The 24,078-nt window shown below is 46.0% G+C and overlaps 1 protein-coding gene across 31 annotated transcripts in view; it reads left to right on the forward strand.

Annotated features, from left to right (window-relative positions):
* Positions 1 to 24,078, forward strand: part of CACNA1C (calcium voltage-gated channel subunit alpha1 C) — a 557,751-nt gene that overhangs the window by 102,519 nt on the left and 431,154 nt on the right. The window lies entirely within an intron of this gene.

Here is a 24,078-nt window from a genome sequence, read left to right on the forward strand (position 1 = left end):
TAAGTTAATTTTGTATCCTGCTATTTTGTTGAAAGTGTTTATCAGTTGTAGGAATTTCCTAGTGGAACTTGTAGGGTCACTTATGTATACTATCGTATCCTCTCATTTGACTTCTTTCTTTCCAACTTGTATTCCTTTAATCCCCCATCTGTTGTCTTAATGTTCTAGCTAAGACTTCAAGAACTATATTGACTAGGTATGGAGAGAGTGTTCAGCCTTGTCAGTTCCTGACTTTAGAGCAATTGCTTTGAGTTTCTCTCCATTTAAATTGATGTTGGCTCTGGGCTTGCTGTAGTCTGCCTTTATGATGTTCAGGTATGTCTGGGTGGATCGCTAATCTCTCCAAGACTTTCATCATGAAGGGATGCTGAATGTTGTCAAAGGCCTTTCCAGCATCTAATGAGATTTGATTTTATCATGGAATGCCTTTCCTCCTCCATTTGTTGTGATGAAAGTTTTTCTGGGTTCAGTAACCTGGCCTGGCATCTGTGGTCTCTTAGAATTTGTAGAACATCTGCCCAGGCGCTTATGTTTTTTAGAGTCTCATCGAGAAGTCAGATGTTGTTCTAGTAGGTCTACCATTATATGTAACTTGGTCATTCCCCCTTGCAGCTTTTAATATTCTTTCTTTGTTTTGTGTTTTGATTAGTATGTGCTGAGGGCAATTTCTTTTCTGATCCTCTGTTTGGTGTTCTGTAAGCTTCTTGTACCTTAATAGGTATATCCTTCTTTAGGGAAATTTTCCTTTATGATTGTATTGAAAATATTTTTATGCCTTTGACTTGGGTTTCTTCTCCTTTATCTCTGTCATTTTGTAGATTTGGTCTTTTCATAGCATTCCAGATTTCTTGAATGTTTTGTGCTAGGATTTTTTTTTCTTTTTAGATTTAACATTTTCTTTGACTAATGTCTCTATTTTTTTCTATCATATCTTCAAAGCCTGATATTCACCCTTCCATCTCTTGTATTTTATTGGTGAGGCTTGCCCCTGTGGCTTTTGTTTCACTCCCTAAATTTTTTCATTTCCAGATTTCCCTCAGTTTGAATTTTCTTTAATGATTTTATTTCCACTTTCTGGTCTTGAAGTATTTTATTCATTTCTTTCCACTGTTTGGGTTTTTTCAATTATTTCTTTAAGAAATTTATTAATTTCATCTTTATGGACCTCTGTCACATTCATAAAGGCTATTGTAAGGTCCTTGTTTTGTACTTCAGCCAGGTTGCATTTCTCAGGGCCTAGTGCAGTAGTGTTGCTGGGCTCTAGTGGAGGCATATTGCCCTGGCTTTAATGATTGCAATTTTATGCTAGCATCTAGGCATCTAGGTTTGGGACAATTCTAGGTGCTGATATCTGGTTTTGTCTCTGTTGGGTGGGTTTCTATTGCAGTCTCCATTCTTAGGAGGCGTATGGTGTCTGTGTGTTGTCTGCTAAGGAATTCGTCTAGGATCTAGCCAGGTCTGGCCACTGGGGATTCTGGGTAAATTGTGTCTCTAGGTATTGCTAGCTGACACTTATTAATGGTGATGGGCTGGGGATGAGAGTGGGTCCACAGCATGGAGGAAAGCAGAGTATTTCATCAGGATCTGATAAGTACCCTGGAAGTGGGCTAGAGAGCGAGGGGAGCCTACAAGAGGTAGTCTACTGCAGAGCTGGGGCTGAGACCGAGGGATTAATCTGGAAGGGAGGAGAACAAGTGAAGAGCCACCTGCTTTGCTGGCCTACTTGCTTCTCTGGGAGGTTTGGCTGACAGGTTCCCGGAGGATGCCTGCTGGAGTCCAGGGCTGGGATAACAGGATGAGTTGGGAGGAAGATTGGAGGAGAAGGTCTGTGTGCTCTGCTGGAGATGGTGGCGGGGGGAGGCAGGGAAGAGGCAGGAACTGCAGCAGGTGGTCTGCTACAGAGCTGGAAGTGAGACTGGGGGATTCGATTTGGATGAGAAGAGAGTGTGTGTGAAGATCTGAAGTTCATAGCGTTTCTTCTCTGTTCTTGTGGCCAGAGGGTTCCTGGGGAATGCCTGCTGAAGCTGGGGGCTGGATTTAAATTTCTGTTAAGAGCTTAGAACATCTTTCTCTGTCTCTCTGTCTCTGTCTGTCTCTCTGTGTTTATGTTTATGTGTGCATGTGTGTCACACATACACCCCCCACCCCCCCACCCCCACAACTTTCACTTAGCTACAACCCTACTGTTAAATGTGCTTTGATGGTTTGACTCAGGAACCCAAGGAAGCCTGTGTCTTGGAGATCTCTCTGGATCTTTAACCATCCTCACCACTACTGGGAATATCGTTTGTCTATTGAAGAAATTGGTTAGAATTGCCCACATTTTGATTTGGTTGGTCACTTCTTCATTTTTGTCACTTAATTTGTTACTTTGTCATCCATATTCTGCACCCAGAAGTTAGGTTCAGGTGCTTGGTTCTGGGATGGTTTAGGGTTGCGGTGGCTGGTATACTAGTTAGCACTCTTCCAGCAGAGTGGGCTCCAGGATTGCATGTGTATGAATATGTACAATGCCCTGTGTGGATAAGGGAGTGCCCAGTGCCCTTCCTGTTCTGCTTGCATCTGCTGAGGACTGTTGCACAGGCCCACCATTTTGTTAGAGCATTTTGATTCTCTTACCCCTTTCACATTTAATAGCTAAGTTTGCTATGAAGAGCTCACCCATCATCCAGAGTTGCCGTTTGACAGACAATGCAGAGCGAACGTCTCCCCATTGCTTATCAGTTTCAAGAGCAAAGAGCTGGTCTCCAAGCAAAGAAGGAAGGCTTTTATTTATTGAGTTCTGACTGTGTGCTGGGCATTGTTCTAAATCCCAGTGGCTCAGCCATCAAAAAATGACGCAGATCCTAACTTTCTTGAAACTTGGGTTCCAGTCGGGGAGGATGGGGGGAAATAGACCAACAAGCTTCTAACTGAGTTAGGAAGTGACAACGGTTATGAAGACAAAATGCAGAGTGCAAGTGGTGTAGGGGTTGTTGGAGGGGGTGGGACTTGGGTTTGAAATTTTGAATGGGTCAGGAAGGCTCATGAGGCGCTACCTCCAGAGGCAGAAGTAAAAGCGCTAGAGCAGAGCTTGCAGCGCGTAGAGTGGAGTGGGACCCTGCCTGGATGAGGGGCCAGCCTGGCTGATATGAGGTAAGCACACCTGAAGTTAGTAAGGATGCGGCAGAGAGATAGGGATGGGTATAGTCACGTGCTGCTTAGAGGCCATTTTAAGGATTTTGATTTCTTCCCTTCACAAAACGGGAAACCGCAGGAGGATTTTAAGTGAAGCGATGACTTAACATGTTGTTATTGTTGTTGTTTTATTCATTTATTTTCTTTTTAAGATGCTGTTATTATATTTCTTTTTTACATATACATTTATATTATTACACATAAGTAAAATAAACTACTTATAGGAGGAAGAACCACAAAAAAATCAGGAATTATATAAATGTTAGATTCTTAGTGTTTTGGCTATTTGTATTTGGCAAACTTGAAGAAAACATCTTTCCCATCATAGTGAGTCTAAAATTCTGAATGAAAATCGATCTCTATCATATCTCATCTCTATTAACTTAAAACATCTATCTAGACCTAAAAACATCTTTACCCTTAAACAACTAAGCTTAATTGTAAGATTAAACTATCTGGTCTTCAATCCCATCAGATCCTTGAGAAGGAATAAAACTTAATTACCTAAGTGAACCGGAAGTGAAAGTTAGCAGCTTCCAAAATGAAAAAAAAGTGACAGAGACAGTTTGCTGCCTCAATAGTCACCCAAAATTCTCTATAATGTTGGAGCATCATCTTCAGCCTTCTGGCCCAATATATCTGACCGACATATTTGTGAGGCAGGAAGTATTGAGGACTTGCTTACCCTGTCTTGGCAGAGTTTGGCCATTGACTCGGCCTGCGTCCAAGCTTGTCCTTTTTTAGACAGAATTCTGTCTGTGGCAGAAATGAGGACATTTTTCCCAGTGTGCCACATTTGAGGCCATCTCCATAAGGAGGGTTTTTTTTTATGCTCATCATCTTCTTTGAGGTAGGCTAGGTGTTGCTAGAAATTAACCTGTCTTATTGTTTTTTTTTTAATACATTTTTATTAATTTATACATATTACATCTCAGTTGTTAGCCCATCCCATGTATCCTCCCATCCCTCCCTTCCTCCCACTTCCCCCCCCTACTCCCCTCCCCTATGTCTGTGTCTGAGGGGGATCTCCTCCCCCTGAATATGCTCATACGGTATCAAGTCTCTCCTTGGTGACCTATTATCTTTCCTCTGAGTGCCACCAGGCATCTCCATCCAAGGGACATGATCAAATATGGGGCACCAGAGTTTGTGTGAGAGTTAGATCTTCTTCTCCACTCAACAGTGGAGAATGTCCATCGGCTAGTCCGGGTAGGGGTTCAAGGTTTTTACTGCCTATTTTTTCCTTGGCTGTTGCCACAGTTTGCGGAGGACCCCAGGGCCCAGACTCGCCTGTAGTTTTCCAGGACCCACTGGATCCTTCCATTTCCTCTTTCTCCCAGGCTTCTCACACCTAAAGTTTCAATAGGATGTCCTCCCCTCTTACCCATTATTCTGGTTGTTAAAGAATCTTTAAAATAATTAAAACATCTTTAAATGCCATATCTTGTAGGTCTCTGAGGCTTTTGAAGACCTTATCTAACTATTTTACCTTATCTTTCTGTAGAATCATATCTCTCTGTTAAACCTAGGATATATATTCTTGTGATAAAAAATAGACTAGTAATTGACATGGCCATGATCTGATCAACTAACATTAGCTTGTATTACTTAATTATCCTAAACAGCCTGCAATAGCACTTTCAACGCATTGGAGATAAGTCTCATCTTTATTTTCCACATCCCCCCAACTCCCATCTTCCAGTCCTCTTTTGGGTGCTGCCTGTATGTTAATGGGTATGTGGCCACCCACTGGAGTGTGCTCAACTTATCACTACCACTGGCTATACCCATCAAGAAAAATGACTTTGCCTCTCCCAGAAGCCATTACTTGTCAATAGCTTCTCAGTTAGGGGTGGAGACTCGGAGACCTTTGTGGAAAAGAGGACAGAAAGACCTTAAGATCCAGAGGTTGGGGAGGCAGGACTGAAAGGGTTGCTTCTGCACACAGCTATTACCGCACTGGTGAGCTTACACCAGCTGCGGTTGCCTGCCTGAGACTTGTGCAAGACTTTAAGGTTTTCAACTGTTTCTTTTGGTTGTTTCAGGGAGGGGACATAGGCAGGTGAGGGCAGAAATGAGTTTGGAGTTGAAAACTGGGTGCTTTCAGCCAAGTTGAGTTTCCCTCCTAGTCTCAGAGTACCTGACAAGGGGGCTGGGGTGATTGGCTTGTTGTGAGGGACACTGCAGCTAGCCAGAGCTGGGGAGTATTTTCCACTGGACTCCATCCTTGAATGGTCTTGGCATCACACTCTTTCTGGCACTGCTGAGCGTGTCATGACACAACATTCTCGGGTGGAATCCCCCTCACTTGGGAGGGTGGTAAATAGTGAAAATGCTGCCACTTGTCCCTGCTCCTTTGATGTACGTACATGCGCCACTCCTAACCAGTTCAGTCCAGAGTGAGCTCCTGATGGTCTCAGAGTTAAGTGGTCATGATGTTATCCATACTAGGCCATGATTTCACCAGGTGAGGGTACCTTACCTGAAATGCCCCCGATGTGCAGACGAGTCATGTGCCTTCTCCTTGACATCTGGGCCCTCCCACTGAACTCGTAGAACACCTTTTAGTCTTGGCAGCCTTCTCAGCATCCAGACAGCCTTTTCATTGGTGAGAATTTATCTTTGCTTGGAACTCCTCCCCACCATGGTCTGCTTCTAAGTTTCTAGAGTTCAGCAGCCAGAAGAGGGCCTTCTACAAGCCTTGCTCCCCTGTCAGGAAGCTGTCCTTCCTGTTGTCACCTCCTTTCTGGGTTTGTATATGCAACCAAAGCAACCAGAGGCACACTCATTCTTAACAGAAGAAGGACTTTTAAGAAGTAAAACATTAAATCTAATTCAAGTAGAGTTTGCCTCAAAGAAAGCTTGCAGGCTCTCCTTCTTGTCTGATCCCTGGGCACATATTGTGTAGATTCCGTGATGGCCAGGGTCTCAGCAAGATGGATGCTTATGGGGAACTCAGGACCAGAGTCTTAGCAGGAGTCCTGGCAGTGAATCCTAAGGGGCTTAAGAGGAAAATGATAAACTAGAGGACTTGGGGTTCTTTTCTGTTAGATAGCCTAACATAAACAGTGTTCAGCACAGGAAGTTTTGACTTTACATTGCTGTGAACGTGATATACCCTGACCCTGACCTTGAACTTGACCCTAACTCTAACCCTTCTACTTTTATTGCCCAGGCTGGCCTCACACTCCTTATCTTATCTCCCTAGTAGCTGTGGCTACATGTGTGCACCACAGCATCCTAGGACCTGCAGACAGAGGGTTAAACATCTTTGAGGTTATCTAGCCTACTGCCTTAGGGAGTGTTCAGTCGGGATTTGCTGAATTAAACACTGATTGGAATTATTCGGTTGCCCTCTGTAAACTGAACCCACACATTGGGAGAGCTTCAGCCATAAGGCTGTCTAGAGGAAGGAACAGGTGAGGCTGTCCTGAGAGTGGAGGGTAAGCAGTCAGGGGTCAGTGTGAGCTCCAGATAGTGACTGCAGGATGAGTGGGCCACTAAAAGTGCTTATTCCACCTGCATTAGAGTCTAACTTTCACTCTGAGAGAGCGCATGCATAAGCTTCCTGCCTTGGGCTTGTTTAATCTCCAAATGATGGTGGCTGCTACTGCTAGACCGCCCAAGAGCTGGCCTCTCCTGTGTTCCTTGCTCAATCCAGCTTAGACTGAACCCTTCTAGTTTGTCTTTGTCTGACAGAGGAAAGACAGCAACTTCTTAACTTACTCTTTAGTGCCCCAGGCTTTGTTCTCTACTGTGATCTGGGTCATGTAGATCCACACGCTGGCCCCTGAACAGGTATTGCTAGGATTGGGGCATGTCTTTCAGTTTCTTGTGGTGCTCTTAATATCCGTCCCTCATGAGGTTGATCGCATGGCAGGTGAGAGAAGAAAGAAGCCTTTCTTTTGAGAAAACCCGTAACATGCACACAGTACCACATGGCCTGAGGCCTCCCTCCTTCCTGGTGTCTGCAGAGGTCAAAAGACCTGGGCTGGGTAAGGGAGACACCAGGATGGAAGGTCCTTTTCTTGTTCCCTGTCAGAACCAGCGTCCATTAAGAACCAGGCAGGACCTGGTCAGAGCGAGCTGAGGGAGCCTTTCTGCCTGTCAGGGAGTTGCATGTCCCTGTGGGTGAGTCACTGGAGGACAGACCCAGGGAATGAGTCACTGGGAGGAGATGCTTAGGATCTTCTTTGTGCAAAGATGTTTCGATCTCACTAGGCTTCTCCTTACTGACCTAATTTACATGTAAGTTGGGGGTGTCTGACTTCTGTGTATAACTTCCCAGGTTGATGTCAAAGGGCTCCTCTGGACTCTCCAGAGTGCTGCTTTCTAGAATATTCTATAGATAGGGAGGAAATTCAACCACAGTAAGGAGGGCTAACACTTCCTTCAACCAACTGATGTGTTCCGTGAGGATGCCAAGTGAGACTGAGGACTTCCTTAATAAAGATATCTAAGGAAGACCTACTGTGTGTGGCCAGTTCTGGGTCCAGAGCAAGTGTGATGATGGTTAAGAATGTCAGAGTACCGGCTTTTGGAAGCCACAAAACGTCTTTGCATCCATTTCGTTATCTATAACATGTGGCACTGAAAACAGATGGTGTCAAAGAAGTGGTGAGCCTCAAGCCTTTGGTCCCTGGGCTACTAGAAGACCTTGGTTCACCACAGGTCATCACAAGTGCAAGCACAGCAGACTGTGTCAGGAAGCTGAGACACGGGAGATCACTTGAGTCCCACGTTTAGGTTCCAAAGCCTTGTTGCCCAAATTCCTGGCAGGGGCAATCAGTTTGAAGGTGAGCACATGGAAAAACAAGCAAAAAAAAATGCATGTTTTATTTTATTATTGTGATCAGTGCCGCTAAATTATGGTATAACCCCAAGCTGCTCCACAGATGAATAGCAACTAGACCAGAGAAGAAAGGCACGAGTAGTGATGGCCAACGTCTTGAAGCAGTTATAGGGTAAGTGACTGATGCACATGGTGTCATTTAATTACAGCTTGTTTTCATTTTTCACTACAGTCCCATGGGGCAGATATGATTGTTTTTTTACCTTTCTATAGACAAGAAATGCATTGTAGAGAATGTAATGCCCAAGGCCCATACTGGGCAGCTGAAGGCCCAGGCAGGAAGAAGCATTTCCAGAGCATCCTTCAGGGAGGGAGTCAGCTGTGCTTGAGTTATTGTTGATGGAGAATTGGCCTAGATAGGTTACATGTCTGTTCAGTGAGGGGCTGCTCAGAAATGGATCAGAGAGAGAGAACACGCATTTTCCATCCCTGAAAGCATTCAAGCAAAGGATGGGTGGCCGCCTGAGGTATCAGAAAGGAAAATTTAATAGAAGGAAGGAATTGGCCAGATGATGTGTAAGTTTCTGTCTGAAAAAAAAAAAAGAAAAGAAATGACGGTACCTGCCTTGAAGCCACACAGTCTTCCTTAATAATATACTGAGTGAGAAGTGCTACGCAGACCTAGGTGTCAGCCTTTCCGTGCTGTTAGGTTCTGTTCTGGGCGCTTTGCTGAAAGTATCCTTGCTTCTTCTACCGGGTCCCTGCCAATGTCTTTTCATAGTCTTTCTCCTTATTGGGAATTCCCCTCTTCTGTGCCACCTCAACTTGAAATTGGCTCACATTTCTGGAGATTTTACAGTGTTGGCATATTGGTGAGGCATGGTGATGTCACTGGCTTCTTATATTACCAAGGTCATAAGACCTGAGTCCTTTCTCCACTGAAGTTTCCATAGGTAGGTAGCCAGCCTAGCTCTTCACTCCTCCACCTTGTGTCTCGCCTTTTCCCTGGAAGCCTTTGTGCAGACACAGCTGTGGAGCAGAATATGCCAGGGGCCGACATCAGGAGGCATTGGTGACACAGTATGGAGGGCCTTGTGACTTGTGCTAGCTTAGGGGACTACTTACCCAGAAGCTGCAAACCCCAGCAAGGTGGAATTTTGTGGTGCCTCCTTACAAGGACACACTTGGGACCCAGATGCTCCTGGTCCATCCTGTCTGCCCCTTCAGATTGCCAAATCCTGGTCAGCTCGCAAACCCTTAGGCTAGCTTTCACTCCTCACTGGTTAAATGCTAAATGGGGAAATATTCCTTCTCATGTCTATGAGGGTCAGGTTGAATGAATTAACCAAAGGAAACAAAATGAAGCTTCCTTCTCATCTTGACTTTGTAGGAAAGTGGGGATTCCTCCCCAGAGGTCCGTGAGCCCCCATATTAGAAATTCCTAAAGACTTGGTCTCAGGCTGGTGTCCAGTCACCAGGACCTGCTTCCAAGTGCTGGAACTACAAAGTCCCATGTGCTGGTAGGTTATGGGGAGGGACTGCCTAGAACTACATAAGCTGTGCAAGTGACTCTGCCAGGTTGGGAGAGATGCTCAAATTGTCTAGGTGTTCTTCGGCACACATGGGCTTTCATCCCGGTCTATTGAAGTCAAAATATCTCAGTCCAAACACATCAAATACACCTCTCTGACCAAACCTCCACCAGGCCCTTGGCACACATACTGTTGGCTGCTTCCCTTTGTGGTTGCTGGCAGCAAACTGTCCCATTTTGATTCTACCCAGCATCTTGAGAATGGGTCGGGTGAGATTTATCAAGTTGAAGAGTCCAGAGCTGGAGAGAAGGCCCCAGTTGGTGGCGGTGATGGTGGTGATGAAGGCCCCAGTTGGCGGTGGTGATGGTGGTGATGAAGGCCCCAGTTGGCGGTGGTGATGGTGGTGATGAAGGCCCCAGTTGGCGGTGTTGATGGAGGTGATGAAGGCCCCAGTTGGCGGTGGTGATGGAGGTGATGAAGGCCCCAGTTGGCGGTGGTGATGGTGGTGATGAAGGCCCCAGTTGGCGGTGGTGATGGTGGTGATGAAGGCCCCAGTTGGCGGTGGTGATGGTGGTGATGAAGGCCCCAGTTGGCGGTGGTGATGGTGGTGATGAAGGCCCCAGTTGGCGGTGGTGATGGTGGTGATGAAGGACCTTTGCAGAGGGTCATAGGCCTTGAGCACCTCGCAAACCTCTTTGACTCGAGCTCCAGGAGATCTGACACCTCCTAGCTTCCATACACCTTTACTCGCATGTACACATAATTAAAAATAAAATAAATCTTTTTAAAAATTACACTCCAAGTCCTAACTCAAACCGTTGTAAGGAGGGGACTACTTATGCAAAAAGATTCCCCTGCCCCATGTGTGAATGTGTTTTAGAAAGGAAGTTCTCCAAATTTCTATTGTTCCTGAGGGTCGGGAAAATGAAATGATGTGGCCCTTCCTCCATGGCATCCCCAGGCTGGGACTCCAGTCTGTCATTGGTTGTTCCCAGAGGTTCTTAGGTCTTTAGTTGCAGCCTGTGTGAAAAGTTGACATGGAAAATGTCTCAACCTGCTTCTGGGGAATGTTACAACTGTTAATGAATAACGTTCTAGTGAGAAGGAGGCAGAAAGCGAGATCCAGCCTGTGCCTGCTTTGAAAGCTTTTGTAATTTTCCTAATTGGCTCATTCCTTATCTGAAAGGAATGTCCTCACCACTCTGTCCCCCCACTGCCAGCTGCTCCCGATTTCCTGGCATTGCAAATGCCAGAGCGGATGTAGCTTCTCTGAAGGATTTTCAGGTGTGTGTGTGTGTGTGTGTGTGTGTGTGTCTGTAGCATCAGCTCCATGTTTGTAGCCAAGGGAACTGGTTCTTTGCAGGTCTCCTGAGCTGGAAGACCTGGAAGTCTTGGATGTATGTCTTTATTCTTAGTATGTTTCCAACGATACTAACAGTGGGGTGAAAAGACAGCCCCCCCCACCCCCGTCCTCGTTCCTTACCAGGCTCTGGGGTGGCCACTGAAGGGGCACAGAGACTTCCAGCCATTTCTGATCTCTGCCAATGACTGCTCCCCTAATAAGATTATGTAAATTTGTCATCTTGTAGCGATCCCTTGGCTGCTGGTAGCCAGAGCACACTGCCCTGAGATTGTAGCTTGCCTCTGCTACGCCTAGACCACGGAAGAGTCAGGGCTTGCCCTGAGTACCTTTTTACAGTTTGGTTTATTTGTGCAGCAAGCATTTCCTGCTTGTCCCCCAGGTACCAGACAGAGTTGAGGGCTCTGAAAGTCCAGCAGAAGCAAAGCTAAATCCTGCCCTCATGGAAGACAGGAGGATAAAGTGACTGGGTGAAGCCTGCAGAGAACCGTGTCTTCAAGCCCCCTCTGTCAGAAACACTGTGTCCTCATTCCTCTTTGTCCATTATCCCCAAGAGGACACATTACTGTTAGGCTCTAAGCGACTCCAAGAACTGAATGTCCCCTTTCGCCAAAATGTCCGCTTCTTAGCTGGGGTGCAGTCTTCAAGAGAGGGGGTCCTGAGCAGACTTCCTTGAGGGAGTCTGACTCCCCCAGAAGCCTTGGACTTTCAGGATCAGAGACTCACGTCTCCTGGGCCAGGGGTACTCATAACCCGACAGAGCTGTAACTCATCCGTTGTGCCTTGGCAAGCAGGAAATTCAAGTGTCACCATCTCAGCCACCTTCCAGGTTTCCTCTCACTCGGGCCCTCTGGTGTCCTCACTGACACCTTATTGGTTACAGCCCTAATTACTCCCCGTGCAAATGTGTGACAGACAGGGATCCCACAGCAAGATGGGGCCGGTCCCTCTGGCCTGTGGCACCTCTCCTGTTTTCCCCTCCACTCTTCCTTGGTCTCATGTAACAAAGCCTGGCTGAGCCCCTGACACTCACTTGAGCGTGACCACGCTTAGTTCTCTGGGTGAATCCTGTCTCCCGAGATTCATATACTGGACCCTGGTACTCAGAATGTGGTGGTATTTGGGGGATAGGGTTTTAAAAGGTAATTACATTGCAGTGAGGTATGTTGGGATTGCCTCTTACGCAATGTGATGAATGCCTCTCTGAGAAGACGACACTAGGACAGGGACATGGGGACACAGACCATGCTAGGATGCAGAGAGAAGACACCACCTTGGAAAAACCAAGGAAAGAAGCTTCAGCGTTGGACGTCACCAAGCCTGTCTGTCTCTTGATCTGAGGCCTTGAGCCTCCAGAATGCAAGGAAATCTGTTTTGGGGCTGGAATCCGTTCCTTGTCATGACTAGCTAGGACTTTAGCCTCCCTTCTCTTGTGTCTATGATCTTGGTCTACTCGGTTTCCAGCTCATTCCTTGAGAACTAGCCTGACTTCCTGCCACACTGGGAACTGCCTTGAATGAGGGGAATGTCCACAGATGCCTGTGAGCTGATGGAAGTGACAGGCGACCAGTTGTTTCCTGAACATAGTCTGGCTTCCTTTTTTAAGCGCTTGCCTTGACCCTGCTCTAAGAGGGCAGGGAACAAATTCATGTCAACAGATGTTCCTAGTGTGTCTGGGTCTGGTTTCTGGTGAGCTACTCTCAAGACTTTCTCTTCTTATGAGACAGCTGCCCAGTTAAGGCTGGTTAGAACTTGATGGTCGCGATTGAGCTTTCCTGTTCTGTAGTGTGCTGAGCAGAGAGCCTTGCCTGCTTTCCTATGAGCCTTCTAGTCACAGCCTCAGCTACCCCACAGACTAGTGGGAAAAATCTGTCCCCATGTCCTGGCCAGGAAAGATAGATGAAGGTGGGGTCCTGGTGAGAGCAGGTGGGTGGGCAAGGGATCCAGGAGTGGCAGCAAGCCATAGAGAGAATGCCACCGTTGGAGAGGATGCCATGCAGTGGTCATCATGCCCTCTGCCCAAAAGAACTTGCATCTTATTTGCTTCTTTATTTATTTTTATTTTTGTGGTATCTGAGGGTGAACCAAAGCCCTTGTACAGGTTAGACACTGGTCCATACCAACAACTCCTAGATTTTCTTTTAAAGAAGTGAAGAGAGTAAGAGAGCTTCCCTGGGATTCTAGCTATAAGAATCTAAGAGAAAGAGATGCTGGGGTTAGGACAGAGTCAGAGTGGAGAAAGCTACAGGGATCTAGATGATGGCGATAGACAGAGAGACAGGAGGGAAAGCACAGGAAGATGTATGGCCACAGAGTCGAGCAGGGAGGGGAAGGTGAAGACACAGGAGGCAGAGATGCTGAGAGCTGCAGAGTGCCTGGGATCCTGACTTGTTCATACTTCTGCCTGGGACTCAATACTTACAGATTTCCATAGTAGGAATGTAGTTTGGATATAAATTAATACTATGATTCCTTGGTTCACTGCTGTACGCCAGGCTTCATGCCAAGGTGCTGATAACCCTGACCTTTAACTCCCTGACAGCCCTATGATGGGCCCTTTCATTAGCCTCATTTTGTGAACAAGAAATTTAAGGTTCAGAGTAGGTCAGATGACCATCAGGGCACTGGTCTAGGTCTCTGCATTTAAGTCTGTGACCCCAGGGCTTGTCATGTTAAGCACATGGGACACTTCTTTGTTCTCGTCTTGGTACTATCCATGTGAGCTCTAGGCCCCATCCTCCAACCCAGCTTCGGGCATACCTCAACAGTGACCACCCTGTACCCTGCCGCTCTTTGTGATTTTACTGTTGCCAGCACATCAGCTCTTGATACGCCTTTGTTCCAGGTTAAGGCTCTGTTTGTTTCCAGAGCCTTTCGCAGGTGGCATTTGCAGTAATCTTGCCGTCCTTCTGTGAATGTGTATTGTTCTCTGTGTCTTGTAGCTGAGGGACTGGTGGTCTCCAGAGGTCAAGCGGTCATTTAGGATTGCTCTATGCAGCTTCTAAACGATGGGCCTCGGACACAGCCCACTGTAGCACAGTTCCGGTCCAGCCCATCCACCGTGATCTTCTCCCCAAGAAAGTCGCCTTCTCCGTGGCAGCCACTTACCTTGGGTCAGAGGAGTTGAGCTACATCGATGATTTGTATTTGGCCGAGTGGCAGGGTGGCATGGGCCGGAGCGAGCACACCTTCTTTGGAGTTCCTGCATGGCCTTCTCACAAAGTGGAAGAGCGGCTCTCACAAGGGAACACGACGAGGCTGATGCTTGTCAGTGCATGGATCAGTCCCCATAAGCCAGAGCTTAGGGGGAGGCCTAGCCCGTCCATACTCTCAAGGATGGGCATGGCCAACTGCCAAGAGGCAGAGATATGTCAAGTGGGGTTTACACCTCCGGTTAAAGGGTGATGAGACACAATGATGCCTTCCTTTGCTCGGGTCACTTGAGGTCCTCGTGACTGAAGCAGAGGAGGCTCTATGGCCCTTGCATGTTACCCTGATCTCAGAGCCAAGTCAAGGCTATGGCCCTAGAAGGGACCTGAGATGTTGTGTCTGTAGAACCCTGGCTCTGGTGGAAAGACTGCAGCAACTTGGCTTGTAAGGAAAGTCTTTCACTTACACTTAAAAAACAAAAACGAAAACAAAACCCAGCTTCTTATGGGCATGGATCCCACCATCTTCCCTGCCTGTTTTAGGTCTGTAAATGCCTACGTACGGCTCCTGATGTCTGGTAACTACACCCTGTAACACACCAAATGTACTGCGGCACCCCCCGCAGCCCACATCACAGAGACTGTGTTTGCTGTAGTGAAATCAGAAGGCATTGTTGTACTTTCTAGATGGATGAGCTTTGCTAAGAATAAATCACTCACGTTGGTCTTTCACCATAATCTCTATGACACTGATCGATAACTCAGCCAGTGGAGCTGCATTTTCCTAAGTGACACAGTGTCTGCAGATAACGAGTTAAATGCTCATTTTGATTTTATAGTGGAATATGTTGGAGCCAGTCTGCTTTTGTCTTGTTTTCAGTTTTTAAGCGCTTCATGGGACAGTGAGGAGCTTGTTGACACTGGAGTTGAGCCTGTTGCACTAATGGATCCATTGGATGGATTAAACCTTGTTTGTCCCTTTCGCCCCTATTTTCAGAGAAGGAAGATGGAGAAAGGAATTCTATTTTAGTGACTTGATGCTCACTTCCAAACCGAGATTATGCCAGATTCAGAGGCCCTACACTGTCTGATGTTTTATTTGTAACTGTCAAATGTAAGTGGACGTCATGGTTTGGATCTGAAATGAAACCCAGAGCCCCATGTGTTGAGGCCTTGGCTCCAGAATGTAGGGCTGAGTGAGAGGAAGGTAAGGCATGCCCCTAGGAGGATAGTGGGTGCTCGCCTGCTTCCTGTTTCCCTGCCTCCCAGGTACTGTAATGTAGCTTCTGCCACAATGTTCTGCACCACCACAGACCCAACCAAGCATCTGCTCTCAGTCAAAATAAAAGCCCCCCCCCCACCTTAAGTTGTTGAGTGAGGGTATTTTGTCCTAGCAATGGTGTTCTCTGAGGACCATGGAAAGTTGCAAAGTACCCCCACGGATGATACCAAATCAATTGCCACAAATCCATTTTAAAAGGGGTGAGCATAATAAATTCCATATGTGAGATTATCAAATGGTTCAGACTTTTGGAAGAAAAGGCTAAAGAACCGGTGGTGGGAGGAGAGAGGCTTCCCTCGAGCCTGGGATCTGCCATGATGGAGGTGCAAGATTCTCCTTCGACCCGAGAAGGAGCCTCATTCAGGTACACTAAGCACAGGGTCACTTTTTAGAGGGGCTGCAGCCGTGGAACACCACTGGTGACCCCAGGAGCAGGGGAAGAGCTAGCTTGGGATGAGAGGTTTGCTAGAGCTGCTGCTGCAGCCGTGTTCCTCTAATTAATGCACTATTTCCGAACGCTTCCATGCTCACCTGCTCACCCCTGCCCAACCTCCTTGCCTACGTAGTTGAGTTTCAGTTTCAAAACGGAAATGCCCGTTTTCCCCATCAGATCACTTACTCTAACTAGGAAACAGTATTTTCCTTAGCCTGAACGTCTCCCATTTAAAACACCTAACGTGTACTTTCGCCACATTGAAAATGGGGCATGAGTGGATGACGGAGTCTAGCTGGGCCAGCACAAGCTACTGTACTAAAAAAGCATCACTCTAACAAACCCAGCAACAACAGAGAGCCCAAGGCTGGGCTCAAGACTACTAAGCCCTGGCTGGAGGGCATGAAAGGCTTGGCAAACACAGCTGGCTGGGAGTATGGGATGAGTAAGCTGTTCTCTTTCAAAACTACAGGTTCTCACTGAGCAGGCTCATGCTAAGTGGCAAAGCTTACTTAGGAGAACGCTACCTGCCAGGAGTTTCTGATGGTTCTTCGTCTTACGGTATTTTCAAGCCTTTTGTTTCAGTCGATTGTCAATGTTTAAATGCCACATTTCACACAGAAGTACAATATCACTAACGCGGCAATAAGAAGTGAGACATCTTAAGGTAATTTATTATGCTCAAGAATGATCTCCTTTCAAGTATATTTTACAGGGTTTCGTTCACATCATCTTATTTTATTATTATTATTATTATTATTATTATTATTATTATTATTATTATTATTATTATTATTATTATTTTAGTGCAAAAGAAGATCTTATTTCACTGAGGAGAGTGTGTCCTCATGGGGTCTGCTCCTCCCTTACTGGAGGGGCATAAAAGATGCTTTACCTGCACTTGACCCCTGGGCTCAGAGTCCCAGTCTGAGCATGCTCAGCCCATTCAGGACCTCGGCTATCATGTTGGTGACTTCAGGGGTCAATGGCTTTCCTGTAATAAGTTGCCCTAGGTATTCATAGAGGTCCCTTTCCACTCTCCTTCTGTTTCTTTGGATGCCACTCACTAGCAGAGCCCTTAATGAGCATGTCACTTTAGCAGGGGCTGTCACAAGCTCATGCTGTTTTATTTGAACTCTTCCTATGTCAGGTGAGTCACTGTGGCTGAGGCAAGCCAAATGTTCCTTCTCCCCTGCCGGTTCCTTCTCAGTGTAGGATAATTTTTGCAGATGGATAGCAGTCCTTGATCTGGAAGGAGCCTTTGAAAACTAGACATGATCTTCTTGGCTTCGACAACACAGCCAGAATCCAACATCAGCCCCTGAATAAGAAGCCATGCAGTCCCCATGCAACAGCGACTTCCTTCCTGTGTGGACTAGGTCCTTCCACGTGTCTAGCTGAGACATAGATTTCTCCAGGGGATGCTCTAGCCTTGGGTTGTCTGTTGTGGCTGGTCTTGTTATATTGGCTTTTAAGGTATGGTGGCTTGTGTTGGCTCAGCTGGGCTGTGGCATCCACCCTTGTTTGGTTATGCGCGTTATGGAAGCAGGTGCTGTGTTTCAGATGGGATCCTAAACATAGGAAACAGGATCAGGACAATGCCACTCCCTTACTGGAGTAGGTGATCTGATGGGAAACAGGGACTTCTGTCTTGGAATTGACACACAGCTGTGTCAGCCAGGTGGATGGGCAGGGGATAGCCGTGACAGCCTTGGGAAATGATGCATTACCCAGAGGAGCCTCTTTTTAGTAGCAAACACCCCCAATTTGTATAGGCTTCCCAGGGGAAAGGTTTATATGTTACAACCCAGGTGCATTATTGGGAGGTCAGAGGGGTAACTCGGGCTTCAAGGCTACTGCCTTGCAACTCAACTCTCCACTTGGGTCTTGACATGCTTTCTCTGGGTTCTCTTTAGCTGACAGATACAGAGCAAGAAAGGGTATGGGAAGTTGCAACCAAGTTTTAGGGTACAGACAGAGAACTGGCTCTGGCTCCCTACATCAGTGCATGTCCGGTCTCCTCCAGGAGACTGGAATGGAGTCCAGCTGTGAGCCCAGACTGTTCGGTGGACACCAGTAGGATATGTGCTGCAAGGCGCTGTTTACCCAACCAGGACGGTCAGGAGAGGCTCAGTGCTAAGGTGAATGCTGAGGGCTGAGCAGAGCTTACCTGTGGATGCAGCGGGCATGATGACGGGCGAGGAGTCACACCAAGGAGGCAGGGATGGTTTGGACTGTGCCTCTGTACAGAACTGTGCTCTGCCTGTCTACCTGTAATGGCGAGACCTTGCGGTGAAGTGGTGTCTCAGGCGTCTACTTCAGCCCTGAGAACACATCCCTTTTTTGAGATGGGGATGTTGTCTCAGAGTGTGTCTTTCGTGATCACTGCAAGTCCCGCCAGGAGTATCTGGCTATGCCCTCTTGGCCCTGGGTTAACTGGACATGCATCCAGTCCTTCCTTTCATGGACCCTGTGACTTCCTTCTCTGTCCCCAAAGGTTTGATTCCTCTCTGTTCTTGGATTGCTTCTTCTCCTGGATATGTTTCTTTTAAATATTTTTTACTCCTTCGCAAATTTTATTTTGATCATATTTACCTCTAAGTTTCCCTTTAACTCCTCCCACCTCCCCACCTTTAAGTTTGTGTCATTTTTCTTCTTCTGAAAATTTAGTGGCCCGTTGACCCTACTATGTGCTGTTTGCGTGCTGCTGGGTGTGGAGTCACTCACTAGAGCACTATCAAACAGCCAGGGACCACGCCCTTAAAGAAACATTAGCTCTCTCTCCCCTAGAAGCCATAAAGTAAGTGTTCGCATCTCCTCAGTCAGGAGGCTCCTTTCCACCCAACGCTGGCATGGTAGCTGGCTTGACCTTGTGCAGATCTTGTACAGGCGACCACAGCTGCTGCCCACTCATGAGTGCCAAGGTCCTGTTATGCCCAGAGGACACAGTTTTACTCCTGTCCTCCCCAACCCCTGGCACATACAGTCTTTCCTCCTACTCCCCCGCATTGCTTCCTGAGCCTTGGGGATGGGGTGTGACATAAAGTCCCATTTGTAGCTGAGCACTACACAGTCACTTATTTCTTCTTCCCTTCCAAATGCTTCCTATTAGTAATTTTGCATCTCTGACCCTCTCTTCTTTTTTCCCTTCCCTTCTCTCTTTCTTTCTGAGTGTTGTCATGTACTTCCCCAAAGTGAACTCAGTGTTGCAGAGACCAGAAGAATTGGGAAGCTTTATTGGTTTGAACTGACCACCAGCAGATGTTGCCTCTGACTCTACCACACTATCCCACGTTCATCCCCAGAGGCCTGACCCATCATGGAAAACTTCAGGGAGGAGCCTCCGGGTTTACCACCCCCAACAATGTTCTTTAGCATTTACCCTGCAGCCTTATTTTTACACTGGAGAATCTGCAGATTCCATCACCAGGGAACATAGGAATGTTGTCCAAGCTAAGGTCTTTTGAGGACACTGGGGACACTTTATTCCCAGGAGCAGGCATTGACTAGGATGTCTGGTTCTTATGGGCTCTGGGAGAAAGCCTCCAGTTACTAATAGAGCGTGTCCTCCTGCTGTTTTTAAAATGAAACAAATGTGTTTCCCTAAATGGAAGGTGTGTGTGTGTGTGTGTGTGTGTGTGTGTGTGTGTGTGTGTGTGTGTGTCTGTGTGTCTGTGTCTGTGTGTCTGTGTGTGTATGTGTCTGTGTGAGTGTGTATCTGTATGTGTCTGTGTCTGTATGAGTGCGTCTGTGTGTGTGTCTCTGTGTTTGTGTGTCTGTGTGAGTGTTTCTGTGTGTGTGTGTCTCTGTGCGTGTGTGTCTGTGCGTGTATGTATCTGTGTGTGTGTGTGTGTGTGTGTCTGTGTGTGTTGTTGTCATTGTTGTTTAAAATCACTGATAATAACAGCCGGCATACAATGACCACTCATCATTTTGTGCTGCATACTGTGGTGGTTTCTACACACCTGTGTCCTGTCATTTTGGTTCATTCAGGTGGCACGTGGTGAGGAGTAGGTCTTAGCCTCCTATGTCACAGGATCTGCCCTGTCACATAGTTGGAGAGCAGGGAGCTAGGGTGAATCCTAGGACCTCACCACGTGCCTCCTTTTAAAGTAGCCACTCATAAATATAAAGGAAATCCTACTTTCCAACACATACACCAGAAAGGGCAGGGACCACTGAGGTCATGCTGTTACTGCTGCCGATACTGCTACGTCTCTGGGCTTCCGCTTCTGCTGTGATAGAGGTAGGTGGTTTACAAGTGCCCAAGGGCATTTCTAGCTCCACATCTATGATTCAGGGTCCCTATTAATTCAGAAATATCTTTCTTTGGAAGATATTGTTGTTACAAGAAAAACAAAACTTTTATTGAAATGCCTTCTAGTATTGACAAATTAAATGGGGTTAAGGGAGCATTCCTGGTGAGAAACTGGGGCAGGTGAGGGTGAGGGGACAGCATCTTCAAGAAAACACAGTCATGAATTTACTTGACTTTTTAGGAAGCTACAAGATAATAACATCTCTGAGTCTGTACCCTGCCCTGTGTGCTTAGGATGGGAATGTCCAAATTGCTGGGGGATCTCCCCCCTGTCAGAATCTGTGTACTGGGCCTGGAAAGGGACTCCATAACTAGTAAGTCTATGCTTGACTTGATTTCTACATCACTGGAAAGACCCAACCTTGGGAAGAAAGAGACATTTTAGGATGTGTGGTCCAAGGTCTTGAGTATCTATATTCCAAGGCGATGCCCACCAAGTGTACTGCTCCTGCTGTGTCTTCGGGGCCTAGTCTTGGCAGAGCAGGGTTTACTTCAGGAATATCTAATTTAGGAGGATCTATTGGCTTCTCATAGTAACTTTGACCTTAGCAATTTTGATGATATTTGTCCTGAGACACTTTTGGGTTTGAAATGGACAAGGCACACTGCATTACTGTTGTACTCTTGGGCCAGTGGTCTGGGTTTGGAAAGCTCCTCTTAACTCTTTCATTTGAGCCCATGTGATCTGCGAGCTCACTTTTTTTTTTTTAAAGATGGAGTCTTTCTATGTTTCTCTGGCTGTCATAGAACTTTCTGTGTAGTCCAGGCTGTCCTGGAACCCACAGAGATCCACACGCCTCTGCATCCACCGTGCTGGGATTAATGTCATGCACCATGACACCTGGCTGCCAGCTCACTCTTAACAGCTAAGTGTCTTCTTAGCAAGAGAAATGGCCTAGGATTCCTTGTTTCTTCTCTGGTGATATGTTGTGATAAAATTCAGTCAGGATCTCCGAGCTTAGGTGTGATGAAAATCTGAATGAGTTTGATTGCTAAGATATTTTGAGATTTTACACATAAAAGTAATTTATGTAGTCCTCAGCTTTTGAGCTGCTTTTTTATTCATTATTAAGTTGATGTTTCTAACATGGAAAGCTGTGACTGGCATTTCGTTTTTCAGGCTGGCCTGCCTAGCTGTATCACAGCTGAAATGGTATATAGTTGCTATGAATCATAATGCAAGACAATATTTTTGCAAATGAATAATGTGGAAGTGAAGCTACAGGCTCCCTCTGTGTCAAACTACCTTGAGAGCATAGGCTGGCAGCAGTTCCATCTCCAGCAAAGGGTGAAGTGGGTCCTAGTCACCTGTAGCACGACAGAAGGTCTGAAGAGGAACGGGGAGGCCACCATAGTTGTAGGGCCAGGGATGTGAGCAGTCTGAGCTGCAGGGTCTGTGTTCTGCAGGTCAATGCCTTGTGTACCCTAAGCCATGTGTACTCTTGTGTCCTAGAAATGCTGCCCCCTGTCTGTAGACACACACACACACACACACACACACACACACACACACACACACACACACATACACACATACACACACACACCCCTACCTCTGCTCCATCTTGTTGTCAGGACAGGGTTGCTGATGAGAAGTCAAGGCCATTAGGGAGTCTCTGGTTTCAAGCAAGTCAGGGCGCATTAGCACTTTCTCTTTTACTCAGAATGGATGGATTAGATGCTGCTCAGCAAAGGCTATTTGACTCCTTGCAGGTTAGTAATCCCATGCCCAGCATTGCTTCTGCAGCTAGCTCTCCACCAAGCACAGCTGGCTCCAGGCACAGCTGGCTCCATCCTCATCTGAGGTTGGAGGCTCAGGCTGTCAGAGCCAGGAGCATGCAGTAGAGTGCCCGACTCTGTTCAGGTCTCACGCAAACACAAGGAAGACATCTAAATCCCTTGCAGCCTCACTGTTTCCATGGAGCCTGAGATGCCACACTTGGGAATATGTTTGTCTCCCCTGGATGAGCAGCATGTCCCCTGCCCCACCTCTTTCTGTCTTCTGTACGTTGTGCCACTGGAAGCTCTCCTGGGCCATTGAGAGCAGCCAATTAAACCCAGAGTGCTGTGCAGTTTAAATCCAAATTATACCCCAGGAAATCTGTCACAGTGTGTGTTTCCCATTGAATTAAGACTCAGTGATATAATGCAATTATTTATTATGTAATAAGAACCTATTATGGATAGCAATTTTTCAGTGACTAACTTAATTTTACTTATTAGTGTTCATTTAGGCCTTTGCATATTATATGTTTGATACAGGTACTGAAACCATTTGTTTTTGTTAAAATTTAGCAATTTGGAATTTTTCAAGGCTAAGAACTGCCATTTCCCCCAAAACATTCTGATAAGTGAGATTTTCCTATGTTTAAGTCAGTGACTGACTAGAACAAGGGAGGTAGAGTAAGTTTTGACCAGAGGCACCAAACCGAAATGTATTTTATTAATGTCTAAATCTGGAATGTTTATTTTCCCCAATTTTATTTGTGCTCCTACAAAGGTATTATTCATCCCAAATCAGACAGAAGAAACCTTAAGAGAGTGATACTCCACTTCCCTCAAGGGGGCCTGGGTAGGGTTTTGGTTGCTTTCTTGGGTGATATAGATAGTTTGGGAGTTGGATATAAGTTATTATTGGCCTTTTTTTTTTAGAGAAAACAAGTTTGGACTCAGGGATGTCTCTCCTTTTCGTTATCTTTCATTCTTAGGTTTGGAGATAGGGGTTGAAAAGAAAGAAGGGGGAAGATAGAAATAAATATGGATGATAGGACAAAAAGTAGATTAGGGAATCTACTCCTCAACCTAATACCTTAATTGCTACTCACAAGGTTATTTTGGATTCGCTGGTACATAATTTTGTATATAGATGCAAAATAAGTTTAATTTTAGATACATTGGTATAGAATTCAAATTGAAGATTATTAATCACACACATATATATATATATATATATATATATATATATATATATATATATATATATTTCTGCTCTAATATGAGGTGTTATAGCCATACTACTCAAATATAATACAAGGTTTACTTATAATATTTTGAAAGTGCTATTTCAGGCAGGCTGTTTAGGATAAGTAAGTTATACAAGCTAATTGTTTTTTTTTTATTCTAATAGAGTTCATTTATTAGTAAATATTATTTCCATTTTTTCTCCTTTATTAATTTATTCTTGTTACATCTCAATGGTTATCCCATCCCTTGTATCCTCCCATTCTTCCCTTCCTCCCATTTTCCCCTTATTCTCCTCCCCTATGACTGTTCCTGAGGGGGATTACCTCCCCCTGTATATGTTCATAGGGTATCAAGTCTCTTCTTGGTAACCTGCTGTCCTTCCTCTGAGTGCCACCAGGTCTCCCCCTCCAGGGGACATGGTCAAAGGTGAGGCACCAGAGTATGTGAGAAAGTAATATCCCACTCTCCACTCTACTGTGGAGAGTGTTCTGTCCATTGTCTAGATCTGGGTAGGGGTTTAAGGTTTACCGCCTGTATTGTCCTTGGCTGGTGCCTTAGTTTGAGCGGGACCCCTGGGCCCAAATCTGCCTATCATAATGTTCTACTTGTAGGCTTCTAGGACCCTCTGGATCCTTCTACTTTGCCATTCTCCTATGATTCTCTCATCTAGAGTCCCACTAGAATGTCCTCCCCTCTGTCTCAGTTTCCTGATAAGTGAAGGCTTTTGTGGGACATGCCCCTTGGGCTAATATGCAGATATAAGTGAGTATATACCATTTGAGTCTTTCTGCCTCTGGGTTAACTCACTCATTATGATCATTTCTAGCTCAATCCATTTATCCACAAATTTCGGGAATTCCTTGTTTTTAATAGCTGAATAGTATTCCATAGTGTGTATGTACCACAGTTTCTTTAACCATTCTTCTATTGAGGGACACTTAGGCTGTTTCTATGTTCTGGCTATTATGAATAAGGCTGCTATGAACATGGTTGAGCAAATTTTCTTGCTGTGTGCTGGAGCATCTTCTGGGTATATTCCAAGGAGTGGAATAGCTGGGTCTTGAGGAAGCC

Source organism: Acomys minous (assembly GCF_964271855.1).
Source record: "Acomys minous genome assembly, chromosome: 17".
Classification (NCBI taxonomy): Eukaryota; Metazoa; Chordata; class Mammalia; order Rodentia; family Muridae; genus Acomys; species Acomys minous.